Source organism: Sturnira hondurensis, unplaced genomic scaffold (genome assembly GCF_014824575.4).
Source record: "Sturnira hondurensis isolate 20B ecotype Veracruz unplaced genomic scaffold, ASM1482457v3 Scaffold0000648, whole genome shotgun sequence".
Classification (NCBI taxonomy): domain Eukaryota; kingdom Metazoa; phylum Chordata; class Mammalia; order Chiroptera; family Phyllostomidae; genus Sturnira; species Sturnira hondurensis.
Genome location: NW_028073279.1, coordinates 4,129,948 through 4,149,103, shown reverse-complemented (window position 1 = coordinate 4,149,103; position 19,156 = coordinate 4,129,948). Strand labels below are relative to the sequence as shown.

General features: G+C 38.9%; 1 non-coding gene across 1 annotated transcript; it reads right to left on the bottom strand.

The window, feature by feature from the left end:
* Window positions 1–5,539: 5,539 nt before the first annotated feature.
* LOC118985766 (small nucleolar RNA SNORA42/SNORA80 family) lies at window positions 5,540–5,680 on the bottom strand. The gene has a single exon (XR_005066192.1). It is a non-coding gene; the product is annotated as a small nucleolar RNA SNORA42/SNORA80 family (small nucleolar RNA).
* Between the last annotated feature and the right edge of the window lie 13,476 nt (window positions 5,681–19,156).

Here is a 19,156-nt window from a genome sequence, read left to right as displayed (position 1 = left end):
TTTGGACTTTATTTTGAAAAAGGGTTTGAACAATGATAAGCATGCTTGGCTTCACTTCTCTAAACTAAGACTAAACTGTCTTAGAATAGTAACTTGTATTATAGAATTGATCTTATTCTTTTCTTTTACCCTCAATCAAATACCTTTTCAATCATTACGAGCAAGGTTGTGAAACATTCTTTGCATTCACACTACTCTTTTTGCAAACAGTCCATTTCAGCCAAGCAAATAGATGGTTTAAATCTCTGAATTACAATTGCCCAAGTCAGACTGATCAATCTCTCTACTTAATCTTTTAGTCATTGTTGGATGCTTTCTTTATAACATGCTTTTTCTATAAAGGGAAATTTCACAAACAGCACAGACCATTAAAAATAAATAAATTGGACTTCCAGTCAAGATGGAGGTGTAGGTAAACATGTTTCACCTCCTCATGCAATCACAGACAGAATTACAACTAGATCTTGAAACATAATACCTAGAACAGTCAGAAAATCAAGCTGTATGGAAGTCCAGCAACTAAAGATTTAAAGGAGCAACATTCATCCAGATGGGTAGGAGGAGTCAGAGATGCAGAGATGGGCAGAGAAGCGTGGAGATGTGGTGTGGGGTGGAGAAGCAGTGACAGCAGAATGGCGGTCCCGTGGGAGAGGGTGTGCAGGGGAATGGAGGGGGTGGGGAATGGGACAACTGTATTAGCATAATCAATAAAATATGTTTAAAAAAAAGAATGGCGGTCCCACATTCAAGTGTGGAGGATAAAAATCAGGAGGGGTACCTTGGGAGTGAGTGATCCAGCCGGAGGCCAGACCACACACCCCAGGGTTCCAGTGTTAGGAAGATAAATCCCCATAATTTCTGGCTGTAAAAAAACAGTGGGGGTTGGGGTGGTGGAAAAAACTGCTGGATTTTTAGGAAACTCTGCTTAAAGGCTTGAATAAATTTTAAACACATGCAGACCCACCCACTCTAGGATTCAGCACCAGGGCCAAAGCTGAAAGGGCAGCAGTTGCACAAGGGAAATGCTGGGCAAACATCCAGAAGCCAGGCAGTGGCATTGTCCCATTTCCAAGTCTTCCCCCTACAAAGAGCCACAAAGTGGTGAAGCGAGTTGCCCCACCCTGGCCCCACCCACACAATTTACAGGTGCCTTTTTTACAATAGGCCACATTACTAAGACAAGGAGTCAAAGTGGCTCTGCTTATTACACAGAAACAAACCCAGGGAGGCTGCCAAATTGAGGAGACAAAGAAATATGGCCCCCAAAAAGGATAGGACAAAATCCCAGAAAAATAACTAAACAAAATGGAGATAACCAACCATATTGGATGCAGAGTTCAAAATACTGGTGATCAGAATGCTCAAAGAACTCACTGAGTGTGGCAACAACCTAAAAAAGACCCAGGAAGAAATGAAGGTTACACTAAGTAAAATAAAGAAAAATCTGTAGGAAACCAACAGTGGAGGGGATGAAGTCAGGATTCAAATTAATGATTTGGAACATAAGGAAGAAATAAGCATTCAACAAGAACAGCAAGAATTAAAAAGAGTTAAAAAAACAAACAAACAAGGATAGTATAAGGTGCTTCTGGGATATTTCCAAATGAACCAACATCTGGCATCACAGGGATGCCAGAAGGAGAAAAGGAAGAGCAAGAAATTGAAAACTTAACTTGAAAAAACAATGAAAGAAAAGTTTCCTAATTTGGCAAATGAAATACACATACAAGTTCAGGAAGCACAGAAAGTCCCAAACAAGTTGGATCCAAAGAGGACTACACCAAGGCACATCATAATTAAAATGCCAAAGGTTAAAGATAAAGAGAGAATTTTAAAAACAACAAGAGAAAAGCAGACAGTTATCTACAAAGGAGTTCCCATAGGACTGTCAGCTGATTTCTCAAAAGAAACTTTGCAGGCAAAAACAGACTGGCAATAAATATTCAAAGTGATAAAAAGCAAAGATTTACAACCTGCATTACTCTATCCAGCAAAGTTATCATTTAGAATGGAAGGGCAGATAAAGGGCTTCCCACACAAGGTAAAGAGAAAGGAATTCATCATCAAGCCATTATTACATGGAATGTTAAAAGGACTTATTTAAGAAAAAGAAGATAAAAAATATGAACATTAAAATGGAAACACACAACTATCAGCAAATGAGTCTAAAAACAACAGCCAAAAACAAACTAAACAAACAACCAGAACAGGAACAGAATCATAGATATGGAGATCGTTCGGAAAGTTATCAGCTGGGAAGGAGGAGGGAGAAAACGGGAGGAAGGGTGCAGGAATTAAGAAGAATTTGGTAAGTACAAAATAGACAGGAAATGTTAAGCATAGTATAGGAAATGGGAAGCCAAAGAACTTATATGCACAAAACATGGATGTGAACTAAGGGGAGAAATTGCTAGAGAGAACCAGTGTCCTGGGTAGGGGGTGGGGAAAGGAGGAAAATTGGAACAACTGTAATTGCATAATCAATAAAATATATTTAAAAAACAAAGATAAAAATAAATAAATTAAACTGCATCAAAATTAAAACTTTTTCTCTTTGAAAGACATTATTAAAAACATAAAAAGACAATCCATATATATCTGACAAAGGACTTGTATCAAGAATATATAAAAAGTTTTAAAATCTCAACAAAAAAAGACAAATAAAAAATGGACAAAACTTTTGATCAGATACTTCACAGAAAAGATATACAAACGGTATCACTAGTCATTAGGTTGAATATGATCAGCGACTGTAGGTGTTGCTGAGGAGGCAGAGCACCTATTGCCGGCAACACAAAATGGCACATTTAGGGGGTGTATTCATGAAGACCTTGCTGCATGGAATGTCTGAGATTTTCCTGCTAATGTTTCCTCTAGGACTTTTGTCGTGCTAGGACTTATATTTAAGTCTTTTATCCACCTTGAATTTATTTTGGTGTATTGTGTAAGTTGGTGATCGAGTTCCTTTTTTTTTTTGCGTATCCAGCTCTCCCAACACCATTCGTTGAAGAGGCTATTTTTGCTCCATTTTATGCTTCTCCCCACTTTGTCAAATATTAATTGACCACAGAGAGTTGAGTTTATTTCTGGGCTCTCTGTTCTGTTCCATTGGTCTATGTGCCTGTTTTTATGCCAGTACCAGGCTGTTTTGATTACAGTGGCCTTGTAATACAGTTTGATATCAGGTATTGTGGTCCCCCCTACTTTGTTCTTCTTTCTCAAAATTGTTGCAGCTACTCAGGGTTGTTTATAGTTCCATATAAATTTCTGAAATGTTTGTTCTATATCTGTGAAATAGGTCATAGGTACTTCAATAGGGATTGTAATGAATCTATAAATTGCTTTGGGTAGAAAAAAGCAAACAGAATATAACCAGAGTCATTGAAATTAAGAACAATCTAACAATAGCCAGAGGGGAGGAGGGAGGGGACAGTGGGGAGAAGGGTTTTCAGGAACTACTATGAAGGACACATGGACAAAACCAAGGGAGAGGGTGGAAGTAAGGGAGGAAGGTGGTTTTGGAAGGGTTGGGGGGAGGGGTGGGGAGGAAATACAGACAACTGTAATTGAACAACAGTAAAATAATTTAAATTTTAAAAAATGGAAAACAGTTTGGCAATTTCTGAATTGTCAGAACATTTTTTGTTTTGTCAATTGTCATTTTTTGTTCTGTCAATAATTGTCAGCACATTTATTCTGGAAAACAGTTTGACAATTTCTGAATAAATTAAATATATACTGACCGTAAAGCTGAGAAATTCCACTCCTAGTTCTTTACTTAAGATAAAGAGAAATATATTTAAATGTTCATAGCCACTTTATTCATAATATCAAGAAAGAAAACTCAAATGTCTATTAGCTGTGGAGCAGATGAACAAGTTGTACTGTGTTCATACAAGGGAATCCTACGCAGCAATAGAAAAGACAGAACTATTGGTACACAGGGTAACAAAGATCCATCTTTAAAATGTCATCAACTGAGAGAACCCAATCATGAAAAAAACTCATATTGTATGGTCTCATTTCTATGCAATTTTTAGAAAAGTCAAAACTATAGCAACAGAAAGCAGACCAGAGATCAGATTGGATGGACAAGGGAATTTATTTCAAAATAGTACTAGGAAACTCTCGGGGATGTGAAATGTTTTATATCTTCACTATGGTGGTGGTTACCTAGCTTTATACATTTGCCAAATTTCACTGAATTGTACTCTTAAAATGAGTTAATTTTATCTATATAAGTTATGTTTCAATAAAGCTTTAAAAAAGGGAATACTTATTTATCATAAATTATTAAATAGAAAATACAAAAAGCTATATAGACAGCCATAAAAACAAATGAAAAATTTATTTCTCATCATGTAATATAACTATTAACATTTTTAGTAAACTTTTAATTGAAGAATTAAATACTACAGAAAATGCAAAATCTTAGTTGTAAAACTCAACAAATTTTCACAAAGTGAATATTCTCATATAATTGACTGAGCTAAACAAATAGAACATTATTTAGCTCTCCACAGCTTAGTTTTGTCTGTTTTGAAATATATATATACATATATGTATGTATATATAAAATTATTTACTTTATGTCTAATTCCTTTAGCTCAAAAATACTTTTTCAAGATTTATCCATGTTGCATGCAGTTATAGTTCATTCACTGCTATTATTTTATAGTTTTCTATTGTATGAATATGCCAGAATTTATTTATACATTCTAATGAGTATAATTATTGAGTTATTCCCATCATTGTATTATTAAAAATAGAATAAGAACATCAATGTTTTTGCATATAATTTTGATGAACAGAAGATATATCTGCTAGTTACACAGCTAGAAATGGAATTTCTGGGCTTTAAAATGTGAATTGTAGAAATTCAGTAAATGCTTTCAAAAAGTTTACCAATGTGGCTATACCAATTAATCCTCTCACCAGCAGTGTATGACCATTTCAGTTGATCCATGTATTAATGTTTTTATGTATTTTTCAGAGAATTATAGAGCAATATCTTCAAGTTTACTTTTAAGTTTTTATAATGTTTAATAAAATTGGTCTCATATGGTACACAAAGATTTAAATACTGCTCTGAACTCTTTTAAATTAACCTTATAATATGATCATGTTATTAAATATTTTCCAAAAGGATGATTGTTAATGGCTGCATAATATTTTATCATAAGATTTTTATCATCCCTTGAATCTATTGTCTGCTTCAGTTCCCTCAACTACACAATATTCATATTTATGTCATTATACAACAGTAATATTCACATTTGTATCCGATCATAGGGTATTTTGGAATTATGAAGGTAATAATCGAAGTACTGCTTTACATAGTAACTGTCATATAATAGATGTTCAACTAATTAGTGTCTTCCTCCTTCCAGCACTGTATTTATTTTCCATAATGGAGAAAAATTATTCAAATATAGTAAGTAGATCTTATTTAATTTCTTTCATGAGAGCTTTATAGTTATCTGCCTATAGATCCTATATATATTTTGTTAAATTTATGATAAAGTGTATCATTTTTCCTTACCGTGCGACCTGTTTCAGTGCCTGTAGCCTACATATATAAGCCAAACAATAGTTCAAGGCCACAGTTTGTTCTGGCTTTGGAAACTATGCCTCGTGAAAGACCCAGAGGGATGGGCTTGCCTTAAATCCAAACCCATGCATAATAAAATATATCATTTTAGGGGATGTTATTGTAAATGTACTGTGTTTTTAGTTTTAAATTCCAGTTGTTCTTTGGCCTATATGTAGGAAAGCAGTTGATTTTTGTGTATTAACCTTGTATCCTGCAGCCTTGCTATAATCATCACATTAGTTTCAAGAGACTTTTTCCATTGTTGTTGATTCTTTGTCATTTTCTACATAGGTAATTATCTCAGCTGTGAACAAAGTAAATTATATTCCTTCATTTTCAATATGTACATCTTTTATTTCCTTTTCTTGTCTTATTGCATTAGCTTTGTATTCAAGTATGACATTGATGGGAATAGTGGGAAGGAATATAAAGTACCTCCAAGACTCCTAGTCACCAAGAAGGCAGTTCACATAGGGGAGGGCAAAAATTAAGAAACTACTGAAACTGGGTGGTATAGTGTGAAGGAGTAGTTTTATTTTGTAAATTGTAATTAGCAGCTTTCTGAAGACCTATTAATAAAATGAATTGTGACAGTAACTAATTTAGTGGCTTTATCTTTGGCTTTGGATGCTGCAGGGCACAAGAACATGTTTGGGCTGATAGAGTTCCCTACCAAACAATCACAGATGGCTACACATAATGCAGACACACAGGAGGCATGTCTGGGGAAACAGCTTGGTGAACTGGATAAAAGTCACCTTCAGGTCTGTTTACACTGGTAAGGGGGACTGCCCAATTCCTCCTATAAATGCTAATGGAATATCTCAGATGAAGTGACAGATATGCCTCATATGCAAGCCATGTGGGACAGGCTTACAATGACCTGGAAATTCACCTGCTGAATATGTCCTTTGCTGGATTATGGTTAATGCTGTGATTAAGGGCAGCCCTTTTTCATGGACACCCCACATATTTTTACTGCTGCAAAATCAAGTGATAGTATGAGGATCCTTATAGAATTTGGTATCTCAGCTTCTCCTTATGGGTCTTACAGGTAGTAATAAAAAAAACATTCAATTAACTAACAAGAAGACAGGGAGGCAGAGGGGAAAGTCAATGTACTCTTCCTAGAAAGGTGGAAAATTTTTAACCACTATTAACAAGAAGGAAACAAAGCAAATATTGATAGGAGTGAAATAAAGATTAAGAAGGGGGGGACAGTCACAGGACTCATTCCAGCAGGGTGGAAATCTTTAGATGGTTTTTAAGAATGGATTGAATAAAGTGGATATTGATAGTCCTAAAGGATAAACAGAGGCATATTAAAAATTTTTAAGACTTTATGTGAGCAAAATTCTACTTGAATTGGGCAGCACCAAACCAGAAATGGTTATGAACATTCTGCCAACAGGAGCTAGGGGAAATAGTTTTATAGAGAAGATGCAGAAACAAAGCAAGGGAACTTTTTGATTGGCTATAGCTTAAGTGGTTGCCTTTTTGGAGGAGCTCCATTGGTTGTACACCATTAGTTGGTGGGTTCTGATTTCTTAACCTCGTGGTATTACAGACTTAGGTTTTGGTTTACTTAGACTAGTAAGGCAATAAAGCCACCTCAGCCTAAAGGCCTCCTTATTTAATTAATTTAAAAATGTCATTAAAATGAAGCTCTCCTTCACCTGAATGTTTTATGACAATGGTATTACATTTGAAGAACACGGCCTGTACCTAGTATTGTAAAACCAGAATCTGTTGATGCAGTCCTAATGGAAGCTACAGTTAGGAATGTAGGGGTTGCTGGCTTGAAGGTAAAAGTTTGTAGAAGAATTGGTGTGTTGAACAGTCTTTATGTGAAGTGGTTGCATCTATTTTACCTGATTGTATTATGGAGACAGACATTATTTGTTACTGAGGAATGTTTCCCCTACTTAGCCTTATAAAATAGAAGGCATGTAAATCTCATCTTCAAGCAATATCAATTGGTCATGCTAAACGAAAACCAGTCAGATTGCATGAGCCCACATGGTGTAAAATAAAAAATGGACTTGTTGATGTCCCTGGTGGGCTAATAGGGACAAGTTCTCAGTGACATTCCCATGTGGATCATAGATGGGGACTTATGGAAAAGGCCTGAAAGTAGCTTCTCACAATGACTACTGGAACTTTGGACTAGAGAATTTTCATCTGAGGAGCCATTACTAGTTTACCCCTGTGACGTGGAGCTTGGCTCGTAGGGTCTGCCACATTGTGGATGAGATACGAGACATTCACATGGACTACTGAGTCCTGTGGAGGAAAAGGGTGAGCATGGCTTTTCTCTCAAGGGGAGCAAAAGCCTCAGCCTCTGCCATGACAGGCCTTTATTTCTTTTTCTCACTGCACATTACATGCTGGTCCTCATTTACTATGCACAGGTTCACTTTAGGTGGTTACCTTGTACAAAGGAGCAGATGCCTCTAACAAAGGAGCAAAAAAAAAAAAAAGGAGCAGATGCCTCTAATCACATCACAGGAGAAGGATATTTGCAAATGAAAAGGGGAAAGTAGTTGAACCCATAACACTCATCTTTGGAAGGTTTAGTGTGGATCTTAGAAAGTTACTTTGCAGCAAAGGTTTTCTGCCTCAATTCAGGGTGAGGGAGTTTTAGCAAAAGACAGTCTTGGTACAGGACAGGCCTGATTCCCCATGCGAGAACCTCTCCATGGGCATGGGTCCTGTGCATATCCGAGTGGGAGCTGGGCCCACACCACACAGAATGGTCTTCTACATTTCCCCCTTGTTTTTAATTAGGACAGCTATAGATCCCACAAAGCTTGCTACTTGCTGGTCCTTCACACGACCCTGGGAAAATAATTTGCAAATACATCCAACTACACAGAGCGTTATTATAAGCAGTAAGCAACCAGCAGTTCCAAAGACCCACATTCTCAGATTAAGCCCATCAATTATTGTCAGGTGGTAATGATCAAATAGATAACACTCAAAGAACTCTGAGGGCCTATTTTGAGTCAGGGTCAGATAGCTAAAGGGCCATAAAATTTTGGGGAAACAAACTGTTTCAGGCTTGGACCCTTATCATTCATATCGAGGGTATCAGCAAATTAGGTTTCAATGGATTTTATGCTTTCTTTCCTAGGCCTGATTGCCCCAGGGAACCTGCCCTTTCCAGCACAGGGCTGAACCCACTTCCAGCATTGTTTCAGGCTTAAGTCAGGCAGGGGAAGTAAGGCAGCCAAGAGATTAGGAGACTTCTTGTAGACAGCATGAGGACTCAGGTTATGTCAAAGCAGAAGGGCGAGGGCCCATCACCCCCTATTGCTATAGCCCCCCAAGTTCTTCCCTGGGGCCTCCCCATGATTGTGCCTATCTTAGGTTGTTCCCCCCTTGGGGAATCTTACTGGTCATTGGCTAACTGATGAAGCATTGGGAGCCAGACAGGGTGAAGAAAAAGGAGCGGAAGCGGTGCTTCTGCTAGGGAGATAAGCTTTGTCTCTTTAGTGGCTTTTGGTCCAAAGGTCACTCACTCAGCCTTAGCCAAGGCAGGGTTACAGCTTCTGAAATCAGGCATGGTGGTTCCCAACAATATTGGACATTAATTAAAACTGCCCCTATGACTAAAGGACATAAAATAATCTTGAAACTGGAAATGCCATGATGTCACAGGTAATGTTGAAGAAACTCTCTAATGTGGATTGCAGCTCCAAGAAAATTTTCATAATAAAGTGGAAACAGATTACACAAGGTTGTGGTAATACAAGGAAAACACAGTGAGCCTCTTTTCCCCTAGGACTGACTCCGTGAAGAGTGTTGGAGTCTACCTTCAGTGTCTTACAAACAGCTCCTGACAATCCAACAAAGAGTTGCTTGCTTTGTGGATGGCAATTCCAAGGTGGACACAAAACAACCTGCTTGGGAGGCTGCCCCACCCGTCAAAGAAGGTAAGAACAGATTCGCTTGGTGACCTGAACTGCGTACTGTTTTCCCAGCAGTGATGGAATGATTGAGTATTGGCAAAAGTCCCTATGTTTGGGTTTTTACAGACTCATAGGCAATGACCAGTGGACTGGCCATACAATGGAAACCTGGCCTATTATAAGGATGCCCATACAGATCACATCCCTGTGGATATCACCATGGGAATTTGAGAAGTGCATTAAAGTAGGACTTGTTGATGCCCATTAGAACTCCCTTCCAGGTTCAGAAGGGGATTAAATGAACAAGCAGACATTCCCATGCATTTGCTTAAACTAGCCACCTAGGTCCATGAGATGAGTGGGTACGGGGGTGCTACAACCATGTAGAGATGGGTTGAATTTTGACATATTTCTCTTGCACTCTTTGAGGCACAACATGTCAATAAAACCTGTTCTGTCTGCCAGCAAAAGAGACAGAGACTGCAGATGGCTATGTGAAAAATCCTCTGGGGGGAAAGCTGTGAACATAGCTGGTAATTCAGACTGATACATGTAGCCTTAGGGAGCTATAAGTGGGCTCTGACAGGAATAGATGCTAACTCTGGATTGGGCTTTGTTTACCAGGTGGTGGATGCAAATGTTCAGAATGCCGTAAGAGTTGTAAGGTATTATGCCAGTTCGGACCTCTGAGTCCTATGTCTTCAGGTCAATGAACATACTTTACAGTTTACAATGTCTAACTGTGGGCAGAGAGATATCCTCCTCAAAATAATAGTTTTTTTTTTTTAAAGATTTTATTTATTTATTTATTTATTTTTAGAGGGGAAGGAGAGAGGGAGAGAAACATCAATGTATGGTTGCCTTTTGTGCATCCCCTGCTTGTAGTTAGCCTGCAAGGAACCAGTTTGCAACCCAGGCATGTGCCCTGACTGGGAATCGAACCGCGATCGTCTGGTTTGCAGGCCCGCGCTCAATCCACTGAGCTACGCCAGCCAGGGCTCAAAATAATAGTTTGATAGAAAATGGGAATGAACAATTAAAACATCAGTTGTCTAAAACATGGAGGAGATATAAACATGGAGTGTTGGCTTACACGAGTGTGTGCTCACACTCAGGAGGAGCAGAACTCAAGAGGTGTCCCCAGTAGATGGATTCCTCTATTTTTTCAAATGAATCTGGGGAAGAGTAAGTCAGGGAGGATACCTGTACAACTATGCAATTCTTTCTGAGTAGCAAGGACACTGATGTAACAACTATGCTTATTTTTTCCCCTCATATCATCTTAATTTTGTTATTTTTCCTACTCAATGCAGTGGTTGCAGGACCAGGGCTGCAATTACATATGTTGAAAGCAGGGATAATTCTCAAGCAAAAACTATAACTATATATTTAAACCTTTATGTCAGAATTCCTAAGGGCCCGATGGAGTAAGTTGTGCCTTCACAGTATTTGTCAAAATTGGTGTTAACAGTGAAAGTGGCTATATTGCTTGGTGATGAAAATAGCCATTTAATTTTATACCTGTGTACCCTTATCTATACGATGGGAATAGAGTGGGTAGGGAAGGGGGGCCCTTATTAGACTGGTATTGCTGCCTACAATTAAACCAGCACAGTGGCCAAACCTAATATTCTTCCCAAAGGAAGGAATAAATGAAGAGGGACGAATGGTAGCTGATGGTAAAAAAGTGAATAAATGGGTTATTTAACTAGGCAAATCCAATATTATATTAACAATTTAAAAGAGGTCTTGTGAAAGAGATGATATTGTCAATTATATCAGGTGTCTGAAAGGGTGAAGTCTTACATTGCTGGATTGCTCCAACTTTTGGAACCTGCCAGGATTTCATAGAAACTTGAAAACCTGAGTGGCCTTGCCCTGGGAGATATTTTCATAGAATGTTATGATTTATGGGACTAATTATCAGTGACTGAGTGGAATTCTAGTGATGCACCATTATCTTTGGACTTTCATGATTGATTATTTTGCCATACAAAGTTCATAACCAGAGACCGGGGTGACTGTGACATAAAAAGAAATCTACACTTGGTCTCTGCCCCTGTTCTCGACACAGAGCTTCTAAGACCCCTGGAATCCATGGTGTGCTAAGAGTATCTTTTTGTGTAGTGATAAGGTGACTGGTAGCTAGGGGCTGCTAGACAGCCTCAGAAAGGGGGATGGTTGCCGGAAAAACCAAGACGGGGTTAGAGGTGTGAAACTTTCAGCCCACCCCCAGCCATCAGAGTGGAAGGAGGGGCCAGAGGTTGAGTTAATAATCAGCCATGCCTATGTGATGGAGTCTCCATAAAAAACTCTGATGGGATTCAGAGAGCTTCTGCGTTGGTGAATGCATTGTATTTTGGGAGCCCGGCGTAGTTCAACCAATGAGGACAGAAGCTTCTGCATTCAGGACTCTTCCAGACCTCACCCTAGTACCTCTTCATCTGGCTCTTTGTATCCTTTACCAACGCTTTGTTATATAATAAACTGGTAAATGTGTTTTCCTGAGTTGTATGAACCCTTTTTTTTTCTAGAAAATTATTGAGCCTGAGGAGGAGGTCACGGGAACCCTCAATTTATGAGCCAGCTGGTCAGAAATATGGGAGGCCCAGATTTGTGATTGGCCTCTGAAGTGTGGGGCAGATTTGTAGAATTAAACTTGCAAGAGATCTGATGCTAACTCCTGGTGTATGGTGTCAGAATTAAATAGAATCATAGGATACCCAGCTGGTGCTGGAGACTTGGGTGTTGTGGGAAAAACCACACGCAACTGTGATTTCTTTTATTCTACTGTCTCTCTAGATTTTTTTACAGTGGCAGGTAGCCCATAGCTATCAATTCTGTGAAAAGGAAATCCAAGAAAAGTTGTTGGCTTTTAATTTGTTCAGATTTTTTTTTCCTTTTAAGAATGGGGGTGACTTTTAAGCTCTTTATATGTCAGGGCTGAAAGTGAAGTCTACAGACAGTAATTGCATTTATTGTTTCTTCTAAATTTTATACTAGAGCTCGCTTATTCAGGCTGTAATGTGGATGGCCAAAGATTTGCCTGGGATTCGGGTTATAACAACTGTAAATAAGTTAAAGCCTGTAACTTATTTTAGCATCCCTTTTCAGTCTTAAATGTTCTTCGGTGTGGGTGTAAATCATATAGTCATCCTTGCTATAACGCCCCTGGGAATAATCAAAGACTTCTCTGACAAAGACAATTGTGTTTGGCTTTCGCACCCATAAAGTTTGTTACTGGAAAACCATATACTGCTTTTTCCTTTCTTTTTTTCCTTGGTATCTCTCTTTTTTCAGTGTTTGTGTTTATTTTTGTTGTGTTCACAGAGACTCCTGTTTAAGTAACTAGAATACTTTGTGCTATGACAATTAAGATCTTGCGTGGCCACGGAGCTTAACTATCAGAGCCAAGACTTGACAATGTCCATCTTAACATGACCATCATAGTCTCTTCAGGCTGCTATAACAATAGCATACAGTGGGTGCTTTATAAACCACAGAGATGTATTTCTCACATTTCTGGAGACTGGGAAGTCTAAGATGAAGCTGCCGGTAGATTAGGTGCCTGGAGTGGCCCTGCTTCCTGGTTCATAGATGACTGTCTTTCCTATAAGTCCTTTCATGGTAAAGAGGCCAAGGGAACTCTGGAGTCTTGTTGATAAGGGCACTAATCCTATCCATGAAAGCTCTGTTATGCTGAGCTAATCACCTGGGAAGACCTGCCTTCAAATAACAACACAGAGGGGATTAGATTTTCACATATGAATTTTGAGAAGAATACAACTATTTAGTATATAGCCTTCTGTCCCCAGTCCCTCCTCCCCAAATCTATGCCCTTCTTACATAAAAATACATTTGTCACATCCCAATAGCCCCTAAAGTCTTAACTTATTCCAGCACATAACATCTAAAATTTCAAGTCTCTCCTAAATATCTAAGTCAGATATAGATAGTACCAGTACAATTCATCCTGAGGGAAATTCCTGTGTAACTGTGAATCTGTGCAATCAAACAAGTGGCCTCCTGTGCATCTAAAACATGATAATGGGACAAGCATAAGATAGACCTTCCACTTAAAGGAATAGAAATATAAAAGAAGAAAGGGGTAACGAGTCCCAAGTAGTCCAAACTAAAAGGCAGACTCCACGAGATTTTAGGGTTCATGAATAATCCTTTTTGTTTGACGTTCTGCATCTTAAGATTATTTTCTCAATCTACAAGTTATTATAATGGTCTTGAATGCCTTATAGTATCAGAATTTCTAGCTCAAACACATGGAGCAAACTCACCATAATTCTTAAAACACTGAATTCTCCTGAAGAATGAAGCCAGACAGAAAAGACGGGCAATATTTTTCTTTGGGTTTCATGGCTTGTCTCTTATTCTACCAATTCCTATAATAATAAACCATTAATTCTGACACATCTCTATGAGTTAAGAATATTTTTAAGAATACTCTTACCTCAGTTCCACAAGTAGGGAACTGGGGGGGGAGGCCAAGTGACTTGATGCCGGTCACTCTGTGAACCAGTAGCCTGGCTGAGACGTGCCCAAGTCCCCTGCCTGTCAGGCCCACGCTCTGTGCTCTGTCACCAGCCGGATCAGCCATCAGTAAGCTACCGCCCTTGGATCCTTCGTTGTTGGCAGAAGCCTACCATGTGTGCGAATATTTCTCTAGTTCATACTTGAATTACTTTCCTGCCTGGCCAACTGCACAGTCTTCCAGCATTTTCAGAGTATGTCAAACATACTGTAAAATAATATAAAAAATTATATTAGATATTGAAGTTGGAGAATACATAAAATATACGGAGTCTTATAATATATAGCTTCATACTAATAGAAAAAACTCAAATAGGTTTCAAAATCGAGCTTTTCTTGTATGTAAGATCTATATAGCCAACTATACACTGTATCCTTCAAAAGGAAAATAGGTGAACAAATGTTTCTTTGTAGTACCTATGATAGCTAGCAAATCATAAGTTATACTGTAAATACAGTGCCCCTTATGAAAACTCCTTTGATTTAGGCAGGACATCCTTGAATTATAACCTTCTATCCACCTCCATCTTCACAATGTGCCTCCCAAAATGTCATAAATTGACATGGTCTGTCTTTCAATGAATTTCACTTTCTTTTGTTTTATGTCTCCTTTCTTCATTCATTAGACTCTTATTTACTATAAAGCTGCCTCCTTGATTTGTTTCTTTGGAGGCCGAGCCTGATCAAATAGACTGCTACAGTAAGGTCTGCTGAGGGCTTGATCATTCCCACTCACCTCAGAAGGCATAAAGACGTAATAAATCTCATTTTTAAAAAGTTTCTGAAGCTTCGTGAGGGATGATTAGAAAGAGCTTTCAGGGAGCAAGGAGTGAATTTACTTGCCAAAAAAGAGAGGCTCCTGAGAATCCTCAGTAACTGCTCCCAGATCAAACAAGTCGTGGTGGCCTCTTTGCCCAGAACTTAAGGAGGGCACGTGACTTGTTACAGAATTCCTGGAATCCCAAAAGCTTGACCTCTACTATTTTCAAGGGGAAGGTCAATTTTTCTACAGTCTCTTTCCTCACCATTGCATGAAAAACGTTCATTCTGAAAACTTGTTACTGCTTATTTTGAGAAGATAGATAAAATTCTTGGACTGTGTGCCTGTGAATCAGAGATAATCTCTGGATGAAAGCATTTTAAGTGTCAGCTGTAAGAGTAGGGGATAGAAAAGAATTGGTCTTGAAAATAAATCCACAGTAAAGATGGTAATATTAGGCACCAAGTAAGAAAAAGTAAACAAAGAGTCTGTGTTGATCTAGGCACCTCCGTGCCTTGTAGGGACGGATGAATGGCAAACAGTTCCTGCCTGAACTTAGCTCAATGGGGAACACATTTCTATAAAGAGGCCACCATAAGAAGAGCTAGGGTAAAAACAGGATTCAGCTAAGCTAAGGAGGATTTCCTAGATGAAATGATGTCTGAGAATGTTTTTTAATAACTCACCTTCTGATATTTAAAATGTGTGTTAGCTTGCTAGGGCTGCCATAACAAAATACTTCAGGCTGAACAGCTTCAACAACAGAAGTTAATTTTTGTAGACTTCTGGAGCCTAGACTCCAAGATCAAGGTGTCTGGCAGGTTGGTTTCTTCAGAGGCTGTTTCCTTGATGTGCAGACGGCTGCCTTTTTGCTCCGTCCTTGCGTGGCTCCTCCTCAGTGTGCTCACTGCCATCCCTGGTACCTGTGTATGTCTAAATTTCCTCTTCTTATAAGGACACTTGTCCTGTACGGTTAGGGCCCACTCATATGACCTCATTTAAAACCTTAATTACCTCTTTAAAGACTTCATCTCCAATATGGTCACATTCTGAAGTATTGGGGGTTAAATGGGCATTAACATATGAACTTGGAAGGGAACACAATTCAATCTATAACAAAATGTTACAGGTCTTAGAAAGAAAGGATAGGCTTTTCCTTTCTATCTTCTTTATTTTTATTGCCTCCTTCTTCATTGAGAAACAATGTAGCAGAACAGCTAAGAGCTTGTGTTCTGGAGCCGGTCTACTTGAACTCAGTCTGTGCCGTGCCATTTACTAGACTGATGCAGACTCTGGCCAGCTGTGTCCGAGGTGTTGTGGATGCACTGAACAAATTCACACGCACTGCAGAAGTCCTGTGGAGAAAAAGGGACAGCATGGCCACCCTCTGAGTGAGAGAGTGCCCTGACCCTTGCCTAGACAGGCTTTTACTGCTTTTCTGGGAGCATTACTTCAAGGAAGATCTTTATTCATCATTGTCAGGCAGCAATGATCAAACAATAGATAACATTCAAAGAACTCGGAGGGCTTATTCTGAGTCAGGGTCAGTTAGTTAAAGGGCTATAAAACTTTGGGAAACTCATTTCTTGCTTAGACCCTTATCAGAAAATTGAGGGTATTAGCAAAGCAGGTTTCACAGGATTTTATGCATTCTTTCTTAGGCCTGATGGCCCCAGGGAACCGACCATTCCTGCCCAGGGCTGCACCACCCTCCGTCATGGTTTCAGGCTTAAGTCAGTCAGGGGAAGGAAGGCAGCCAAGAGATTAGGGGACTTCTGGCAGACAGAATGAGGACTCAGGCTATGTCAAAGCTGAGGGGCAAGGGTCCATCATCCCTTTTTTCTATAGCCCCCCAAGCCTCTCCCTAAGGGCCCCTTTGAGACTCTGTCTTAGGTGGTCCCTCACTTGAGGAATCTTACCTGTCATTGGCTAATCAGTCTTCTGCCAGGGGCCAAATAGGGTGAAGAGGAAGAGGGCAGAAGAGGCACCCCTGCCCGGAAGGATGAGCTTTGTCTCCTTAGTGGCTTATGGTCCCAAAGTCTCTTTACTCAGTCTTAGCCCTGGGGGGTTACAGCTTCTGAAACCAGGCAGGGTGATTCCCAACACTATATGAAAAAGAGAAGGTAAGTTGCTTGACTTCTCTGTATCTGTTTCCTTGCATGTGAAATGGAGATGTTAATAACTGCCTATTAGGTCGCTGTGCAATTTAAATGAATAAATACATATAACATAATAGTGTCTGGCATATAATAAACACTGAATAAGTGTAAAGTATAAAGGATCGCAGTAATCTCTGGGCATAAAATTGTACAATATGGTACACATGCTGGTGCTCATAAATAAAGATTTGTGTTCTTTGGAGCTGTATCCCATTTTTCACCAAATATCATAATAGGAAAGAAAGATACATAAGTTTAAGGTGACTAGACTATCCCAGCTATGATCTGTGTTACCTGCTCTTCTCATATTCACACTCATGTATTCACAGAGCATGCATCTGTCAGTTCATTTGTGTTTCTAAAATAATTCCAATGAGATTTCAGACATCTAATATCACTAATAATAAAAGCTCCATGTGTCTTTTTCATTTGTGTGGGTGATAATTCCATACTTTGTTGTGCTGTGCTAAATTTACCTTTAATCTAGTCTTCAGTAGATTTCTCATTTATCTGTTGTTTATAAAGACATTATCATTGTTTCCTCTCTTGTGTTCATAAACTCTAAATAATAAGCAAGTTGGAAACATTTTTTAAAATAACAACTATGTGTGCTTTCATAGACAGTGCCTTTCACCGATGACAATGACTTTCTAAGAATCAAAACCAATGAACATGTTTTTAGGCATCAACCAACTTAATAAAAGTGATGTCTCTGCAGTACTTTATTTTTTTAAGCACTTGTATAGATAGCATTTGCTGCCTGCCTGGCCCTGCTTTGAGCACTTGCCCATCACTGGTCCTCACAACTCTATCAAAGTGGATGCTCCTATCCTCATTGTACAAATGAGGATGCTGAGGTGCAAAGAATGGAAGTTCTTTGCCTTCACACAGTGAGGAGTAGTGGATCTGTCCACTAGGCCCAGGCAGATGTACTTGGATTTTCATTCTGGGCTCTCTCCCTTCTTTAAGTTAGAGAATACTGCTTAGTTTCATTCTTTCTGGGCCGCTCTTTTAAAACATCTTTTACTAGGTCTTCTTTAGATGGGGCAGATCTTGACTATTGGAATTTCTCAGGGTTCTATACTTGAAATGCCTGCTTTCTCCCTCTAAACACTTTCTCACTAATATCTGGGGCTCATCTACAGTCTAAATAGAGATGGAGCTTCCTTCTGTCTCTCCAGAGCCATCTTTTCCCTGAACTGAATATACATTTATAGCCACCCACCAGGTACCTCCAACTTGGATGCTGAGCACACACACTATTGAATTCTCCATTTGCTTGACTATCCCCAAATCGCTCCTTCTTCAGTCCCAAACCCTCAGCCTAATCGTAGACTGTATAGTCTGCCTCATTTAAAATGCACAGTTTGGCACCAAGTTCTACTGAATCTAGCCCCACATGCTCTCTTCTTTTGTACCTGATGTCTAATTTTACTAACGTTGCTTCAGTTTAGCATCTGTAGGTGGGTGTGAATTTTCTATTGTCTTGTCATCGGTTAATGATTTTCACTTGCTGAAAGTTAGTTTCAAGGTTATACAGTTTGCTTACACCAGCATTCTTTATAGTTTGAGATGTTTCAATTACTTTCATTAGTGTTATTTTCTTAAGATCCCTGCCCTGAGCCAGGATTTTATGTCTTGAGCTGGTCTTCTGTTTTCTAGGGAAGAGTCCAGTTCCTATTTTGTCTCTGTAATGCTGTTCTGCGGGAGTAAGATACTTTCAGGATCAAGATACTTTCGGGATCGAGTCTTTTTTAGAATTTTAAAAAATAGGTGAATTTTTTTTGTTTGTTTCCTTCCTTCGAAGTTACCAATGTGCAAACAGAATGCAAAGACTTAAAGATCTTTTCAGAACAATCTGGTATTTTTTCTTTTAGCTAGTTCCCTGATCCACAAAAATCTCTTTGGGGAGGCTATTGATTACATTGTACATTATCTCTTAACTGGAGTTTGCCGCTCTCAAACTTCTCTCTTTCTCTCTATTCTAATTTATCCTCCATATGATCTTTTCATAAATGGGGGAAAAACATATATTGGCCACTGGGTTAAGTAAACACTTTTTCAGAATGGCTTGCAGGGCTTTTGACAAGGTGGCTAAAAATTACTTCTCCAGATTCATCTTTCTCTCCTAACATGCCCTTTAAATTCAAGTTACAGCAACTTCAGGCCTCCATGCCGCTGCACAACT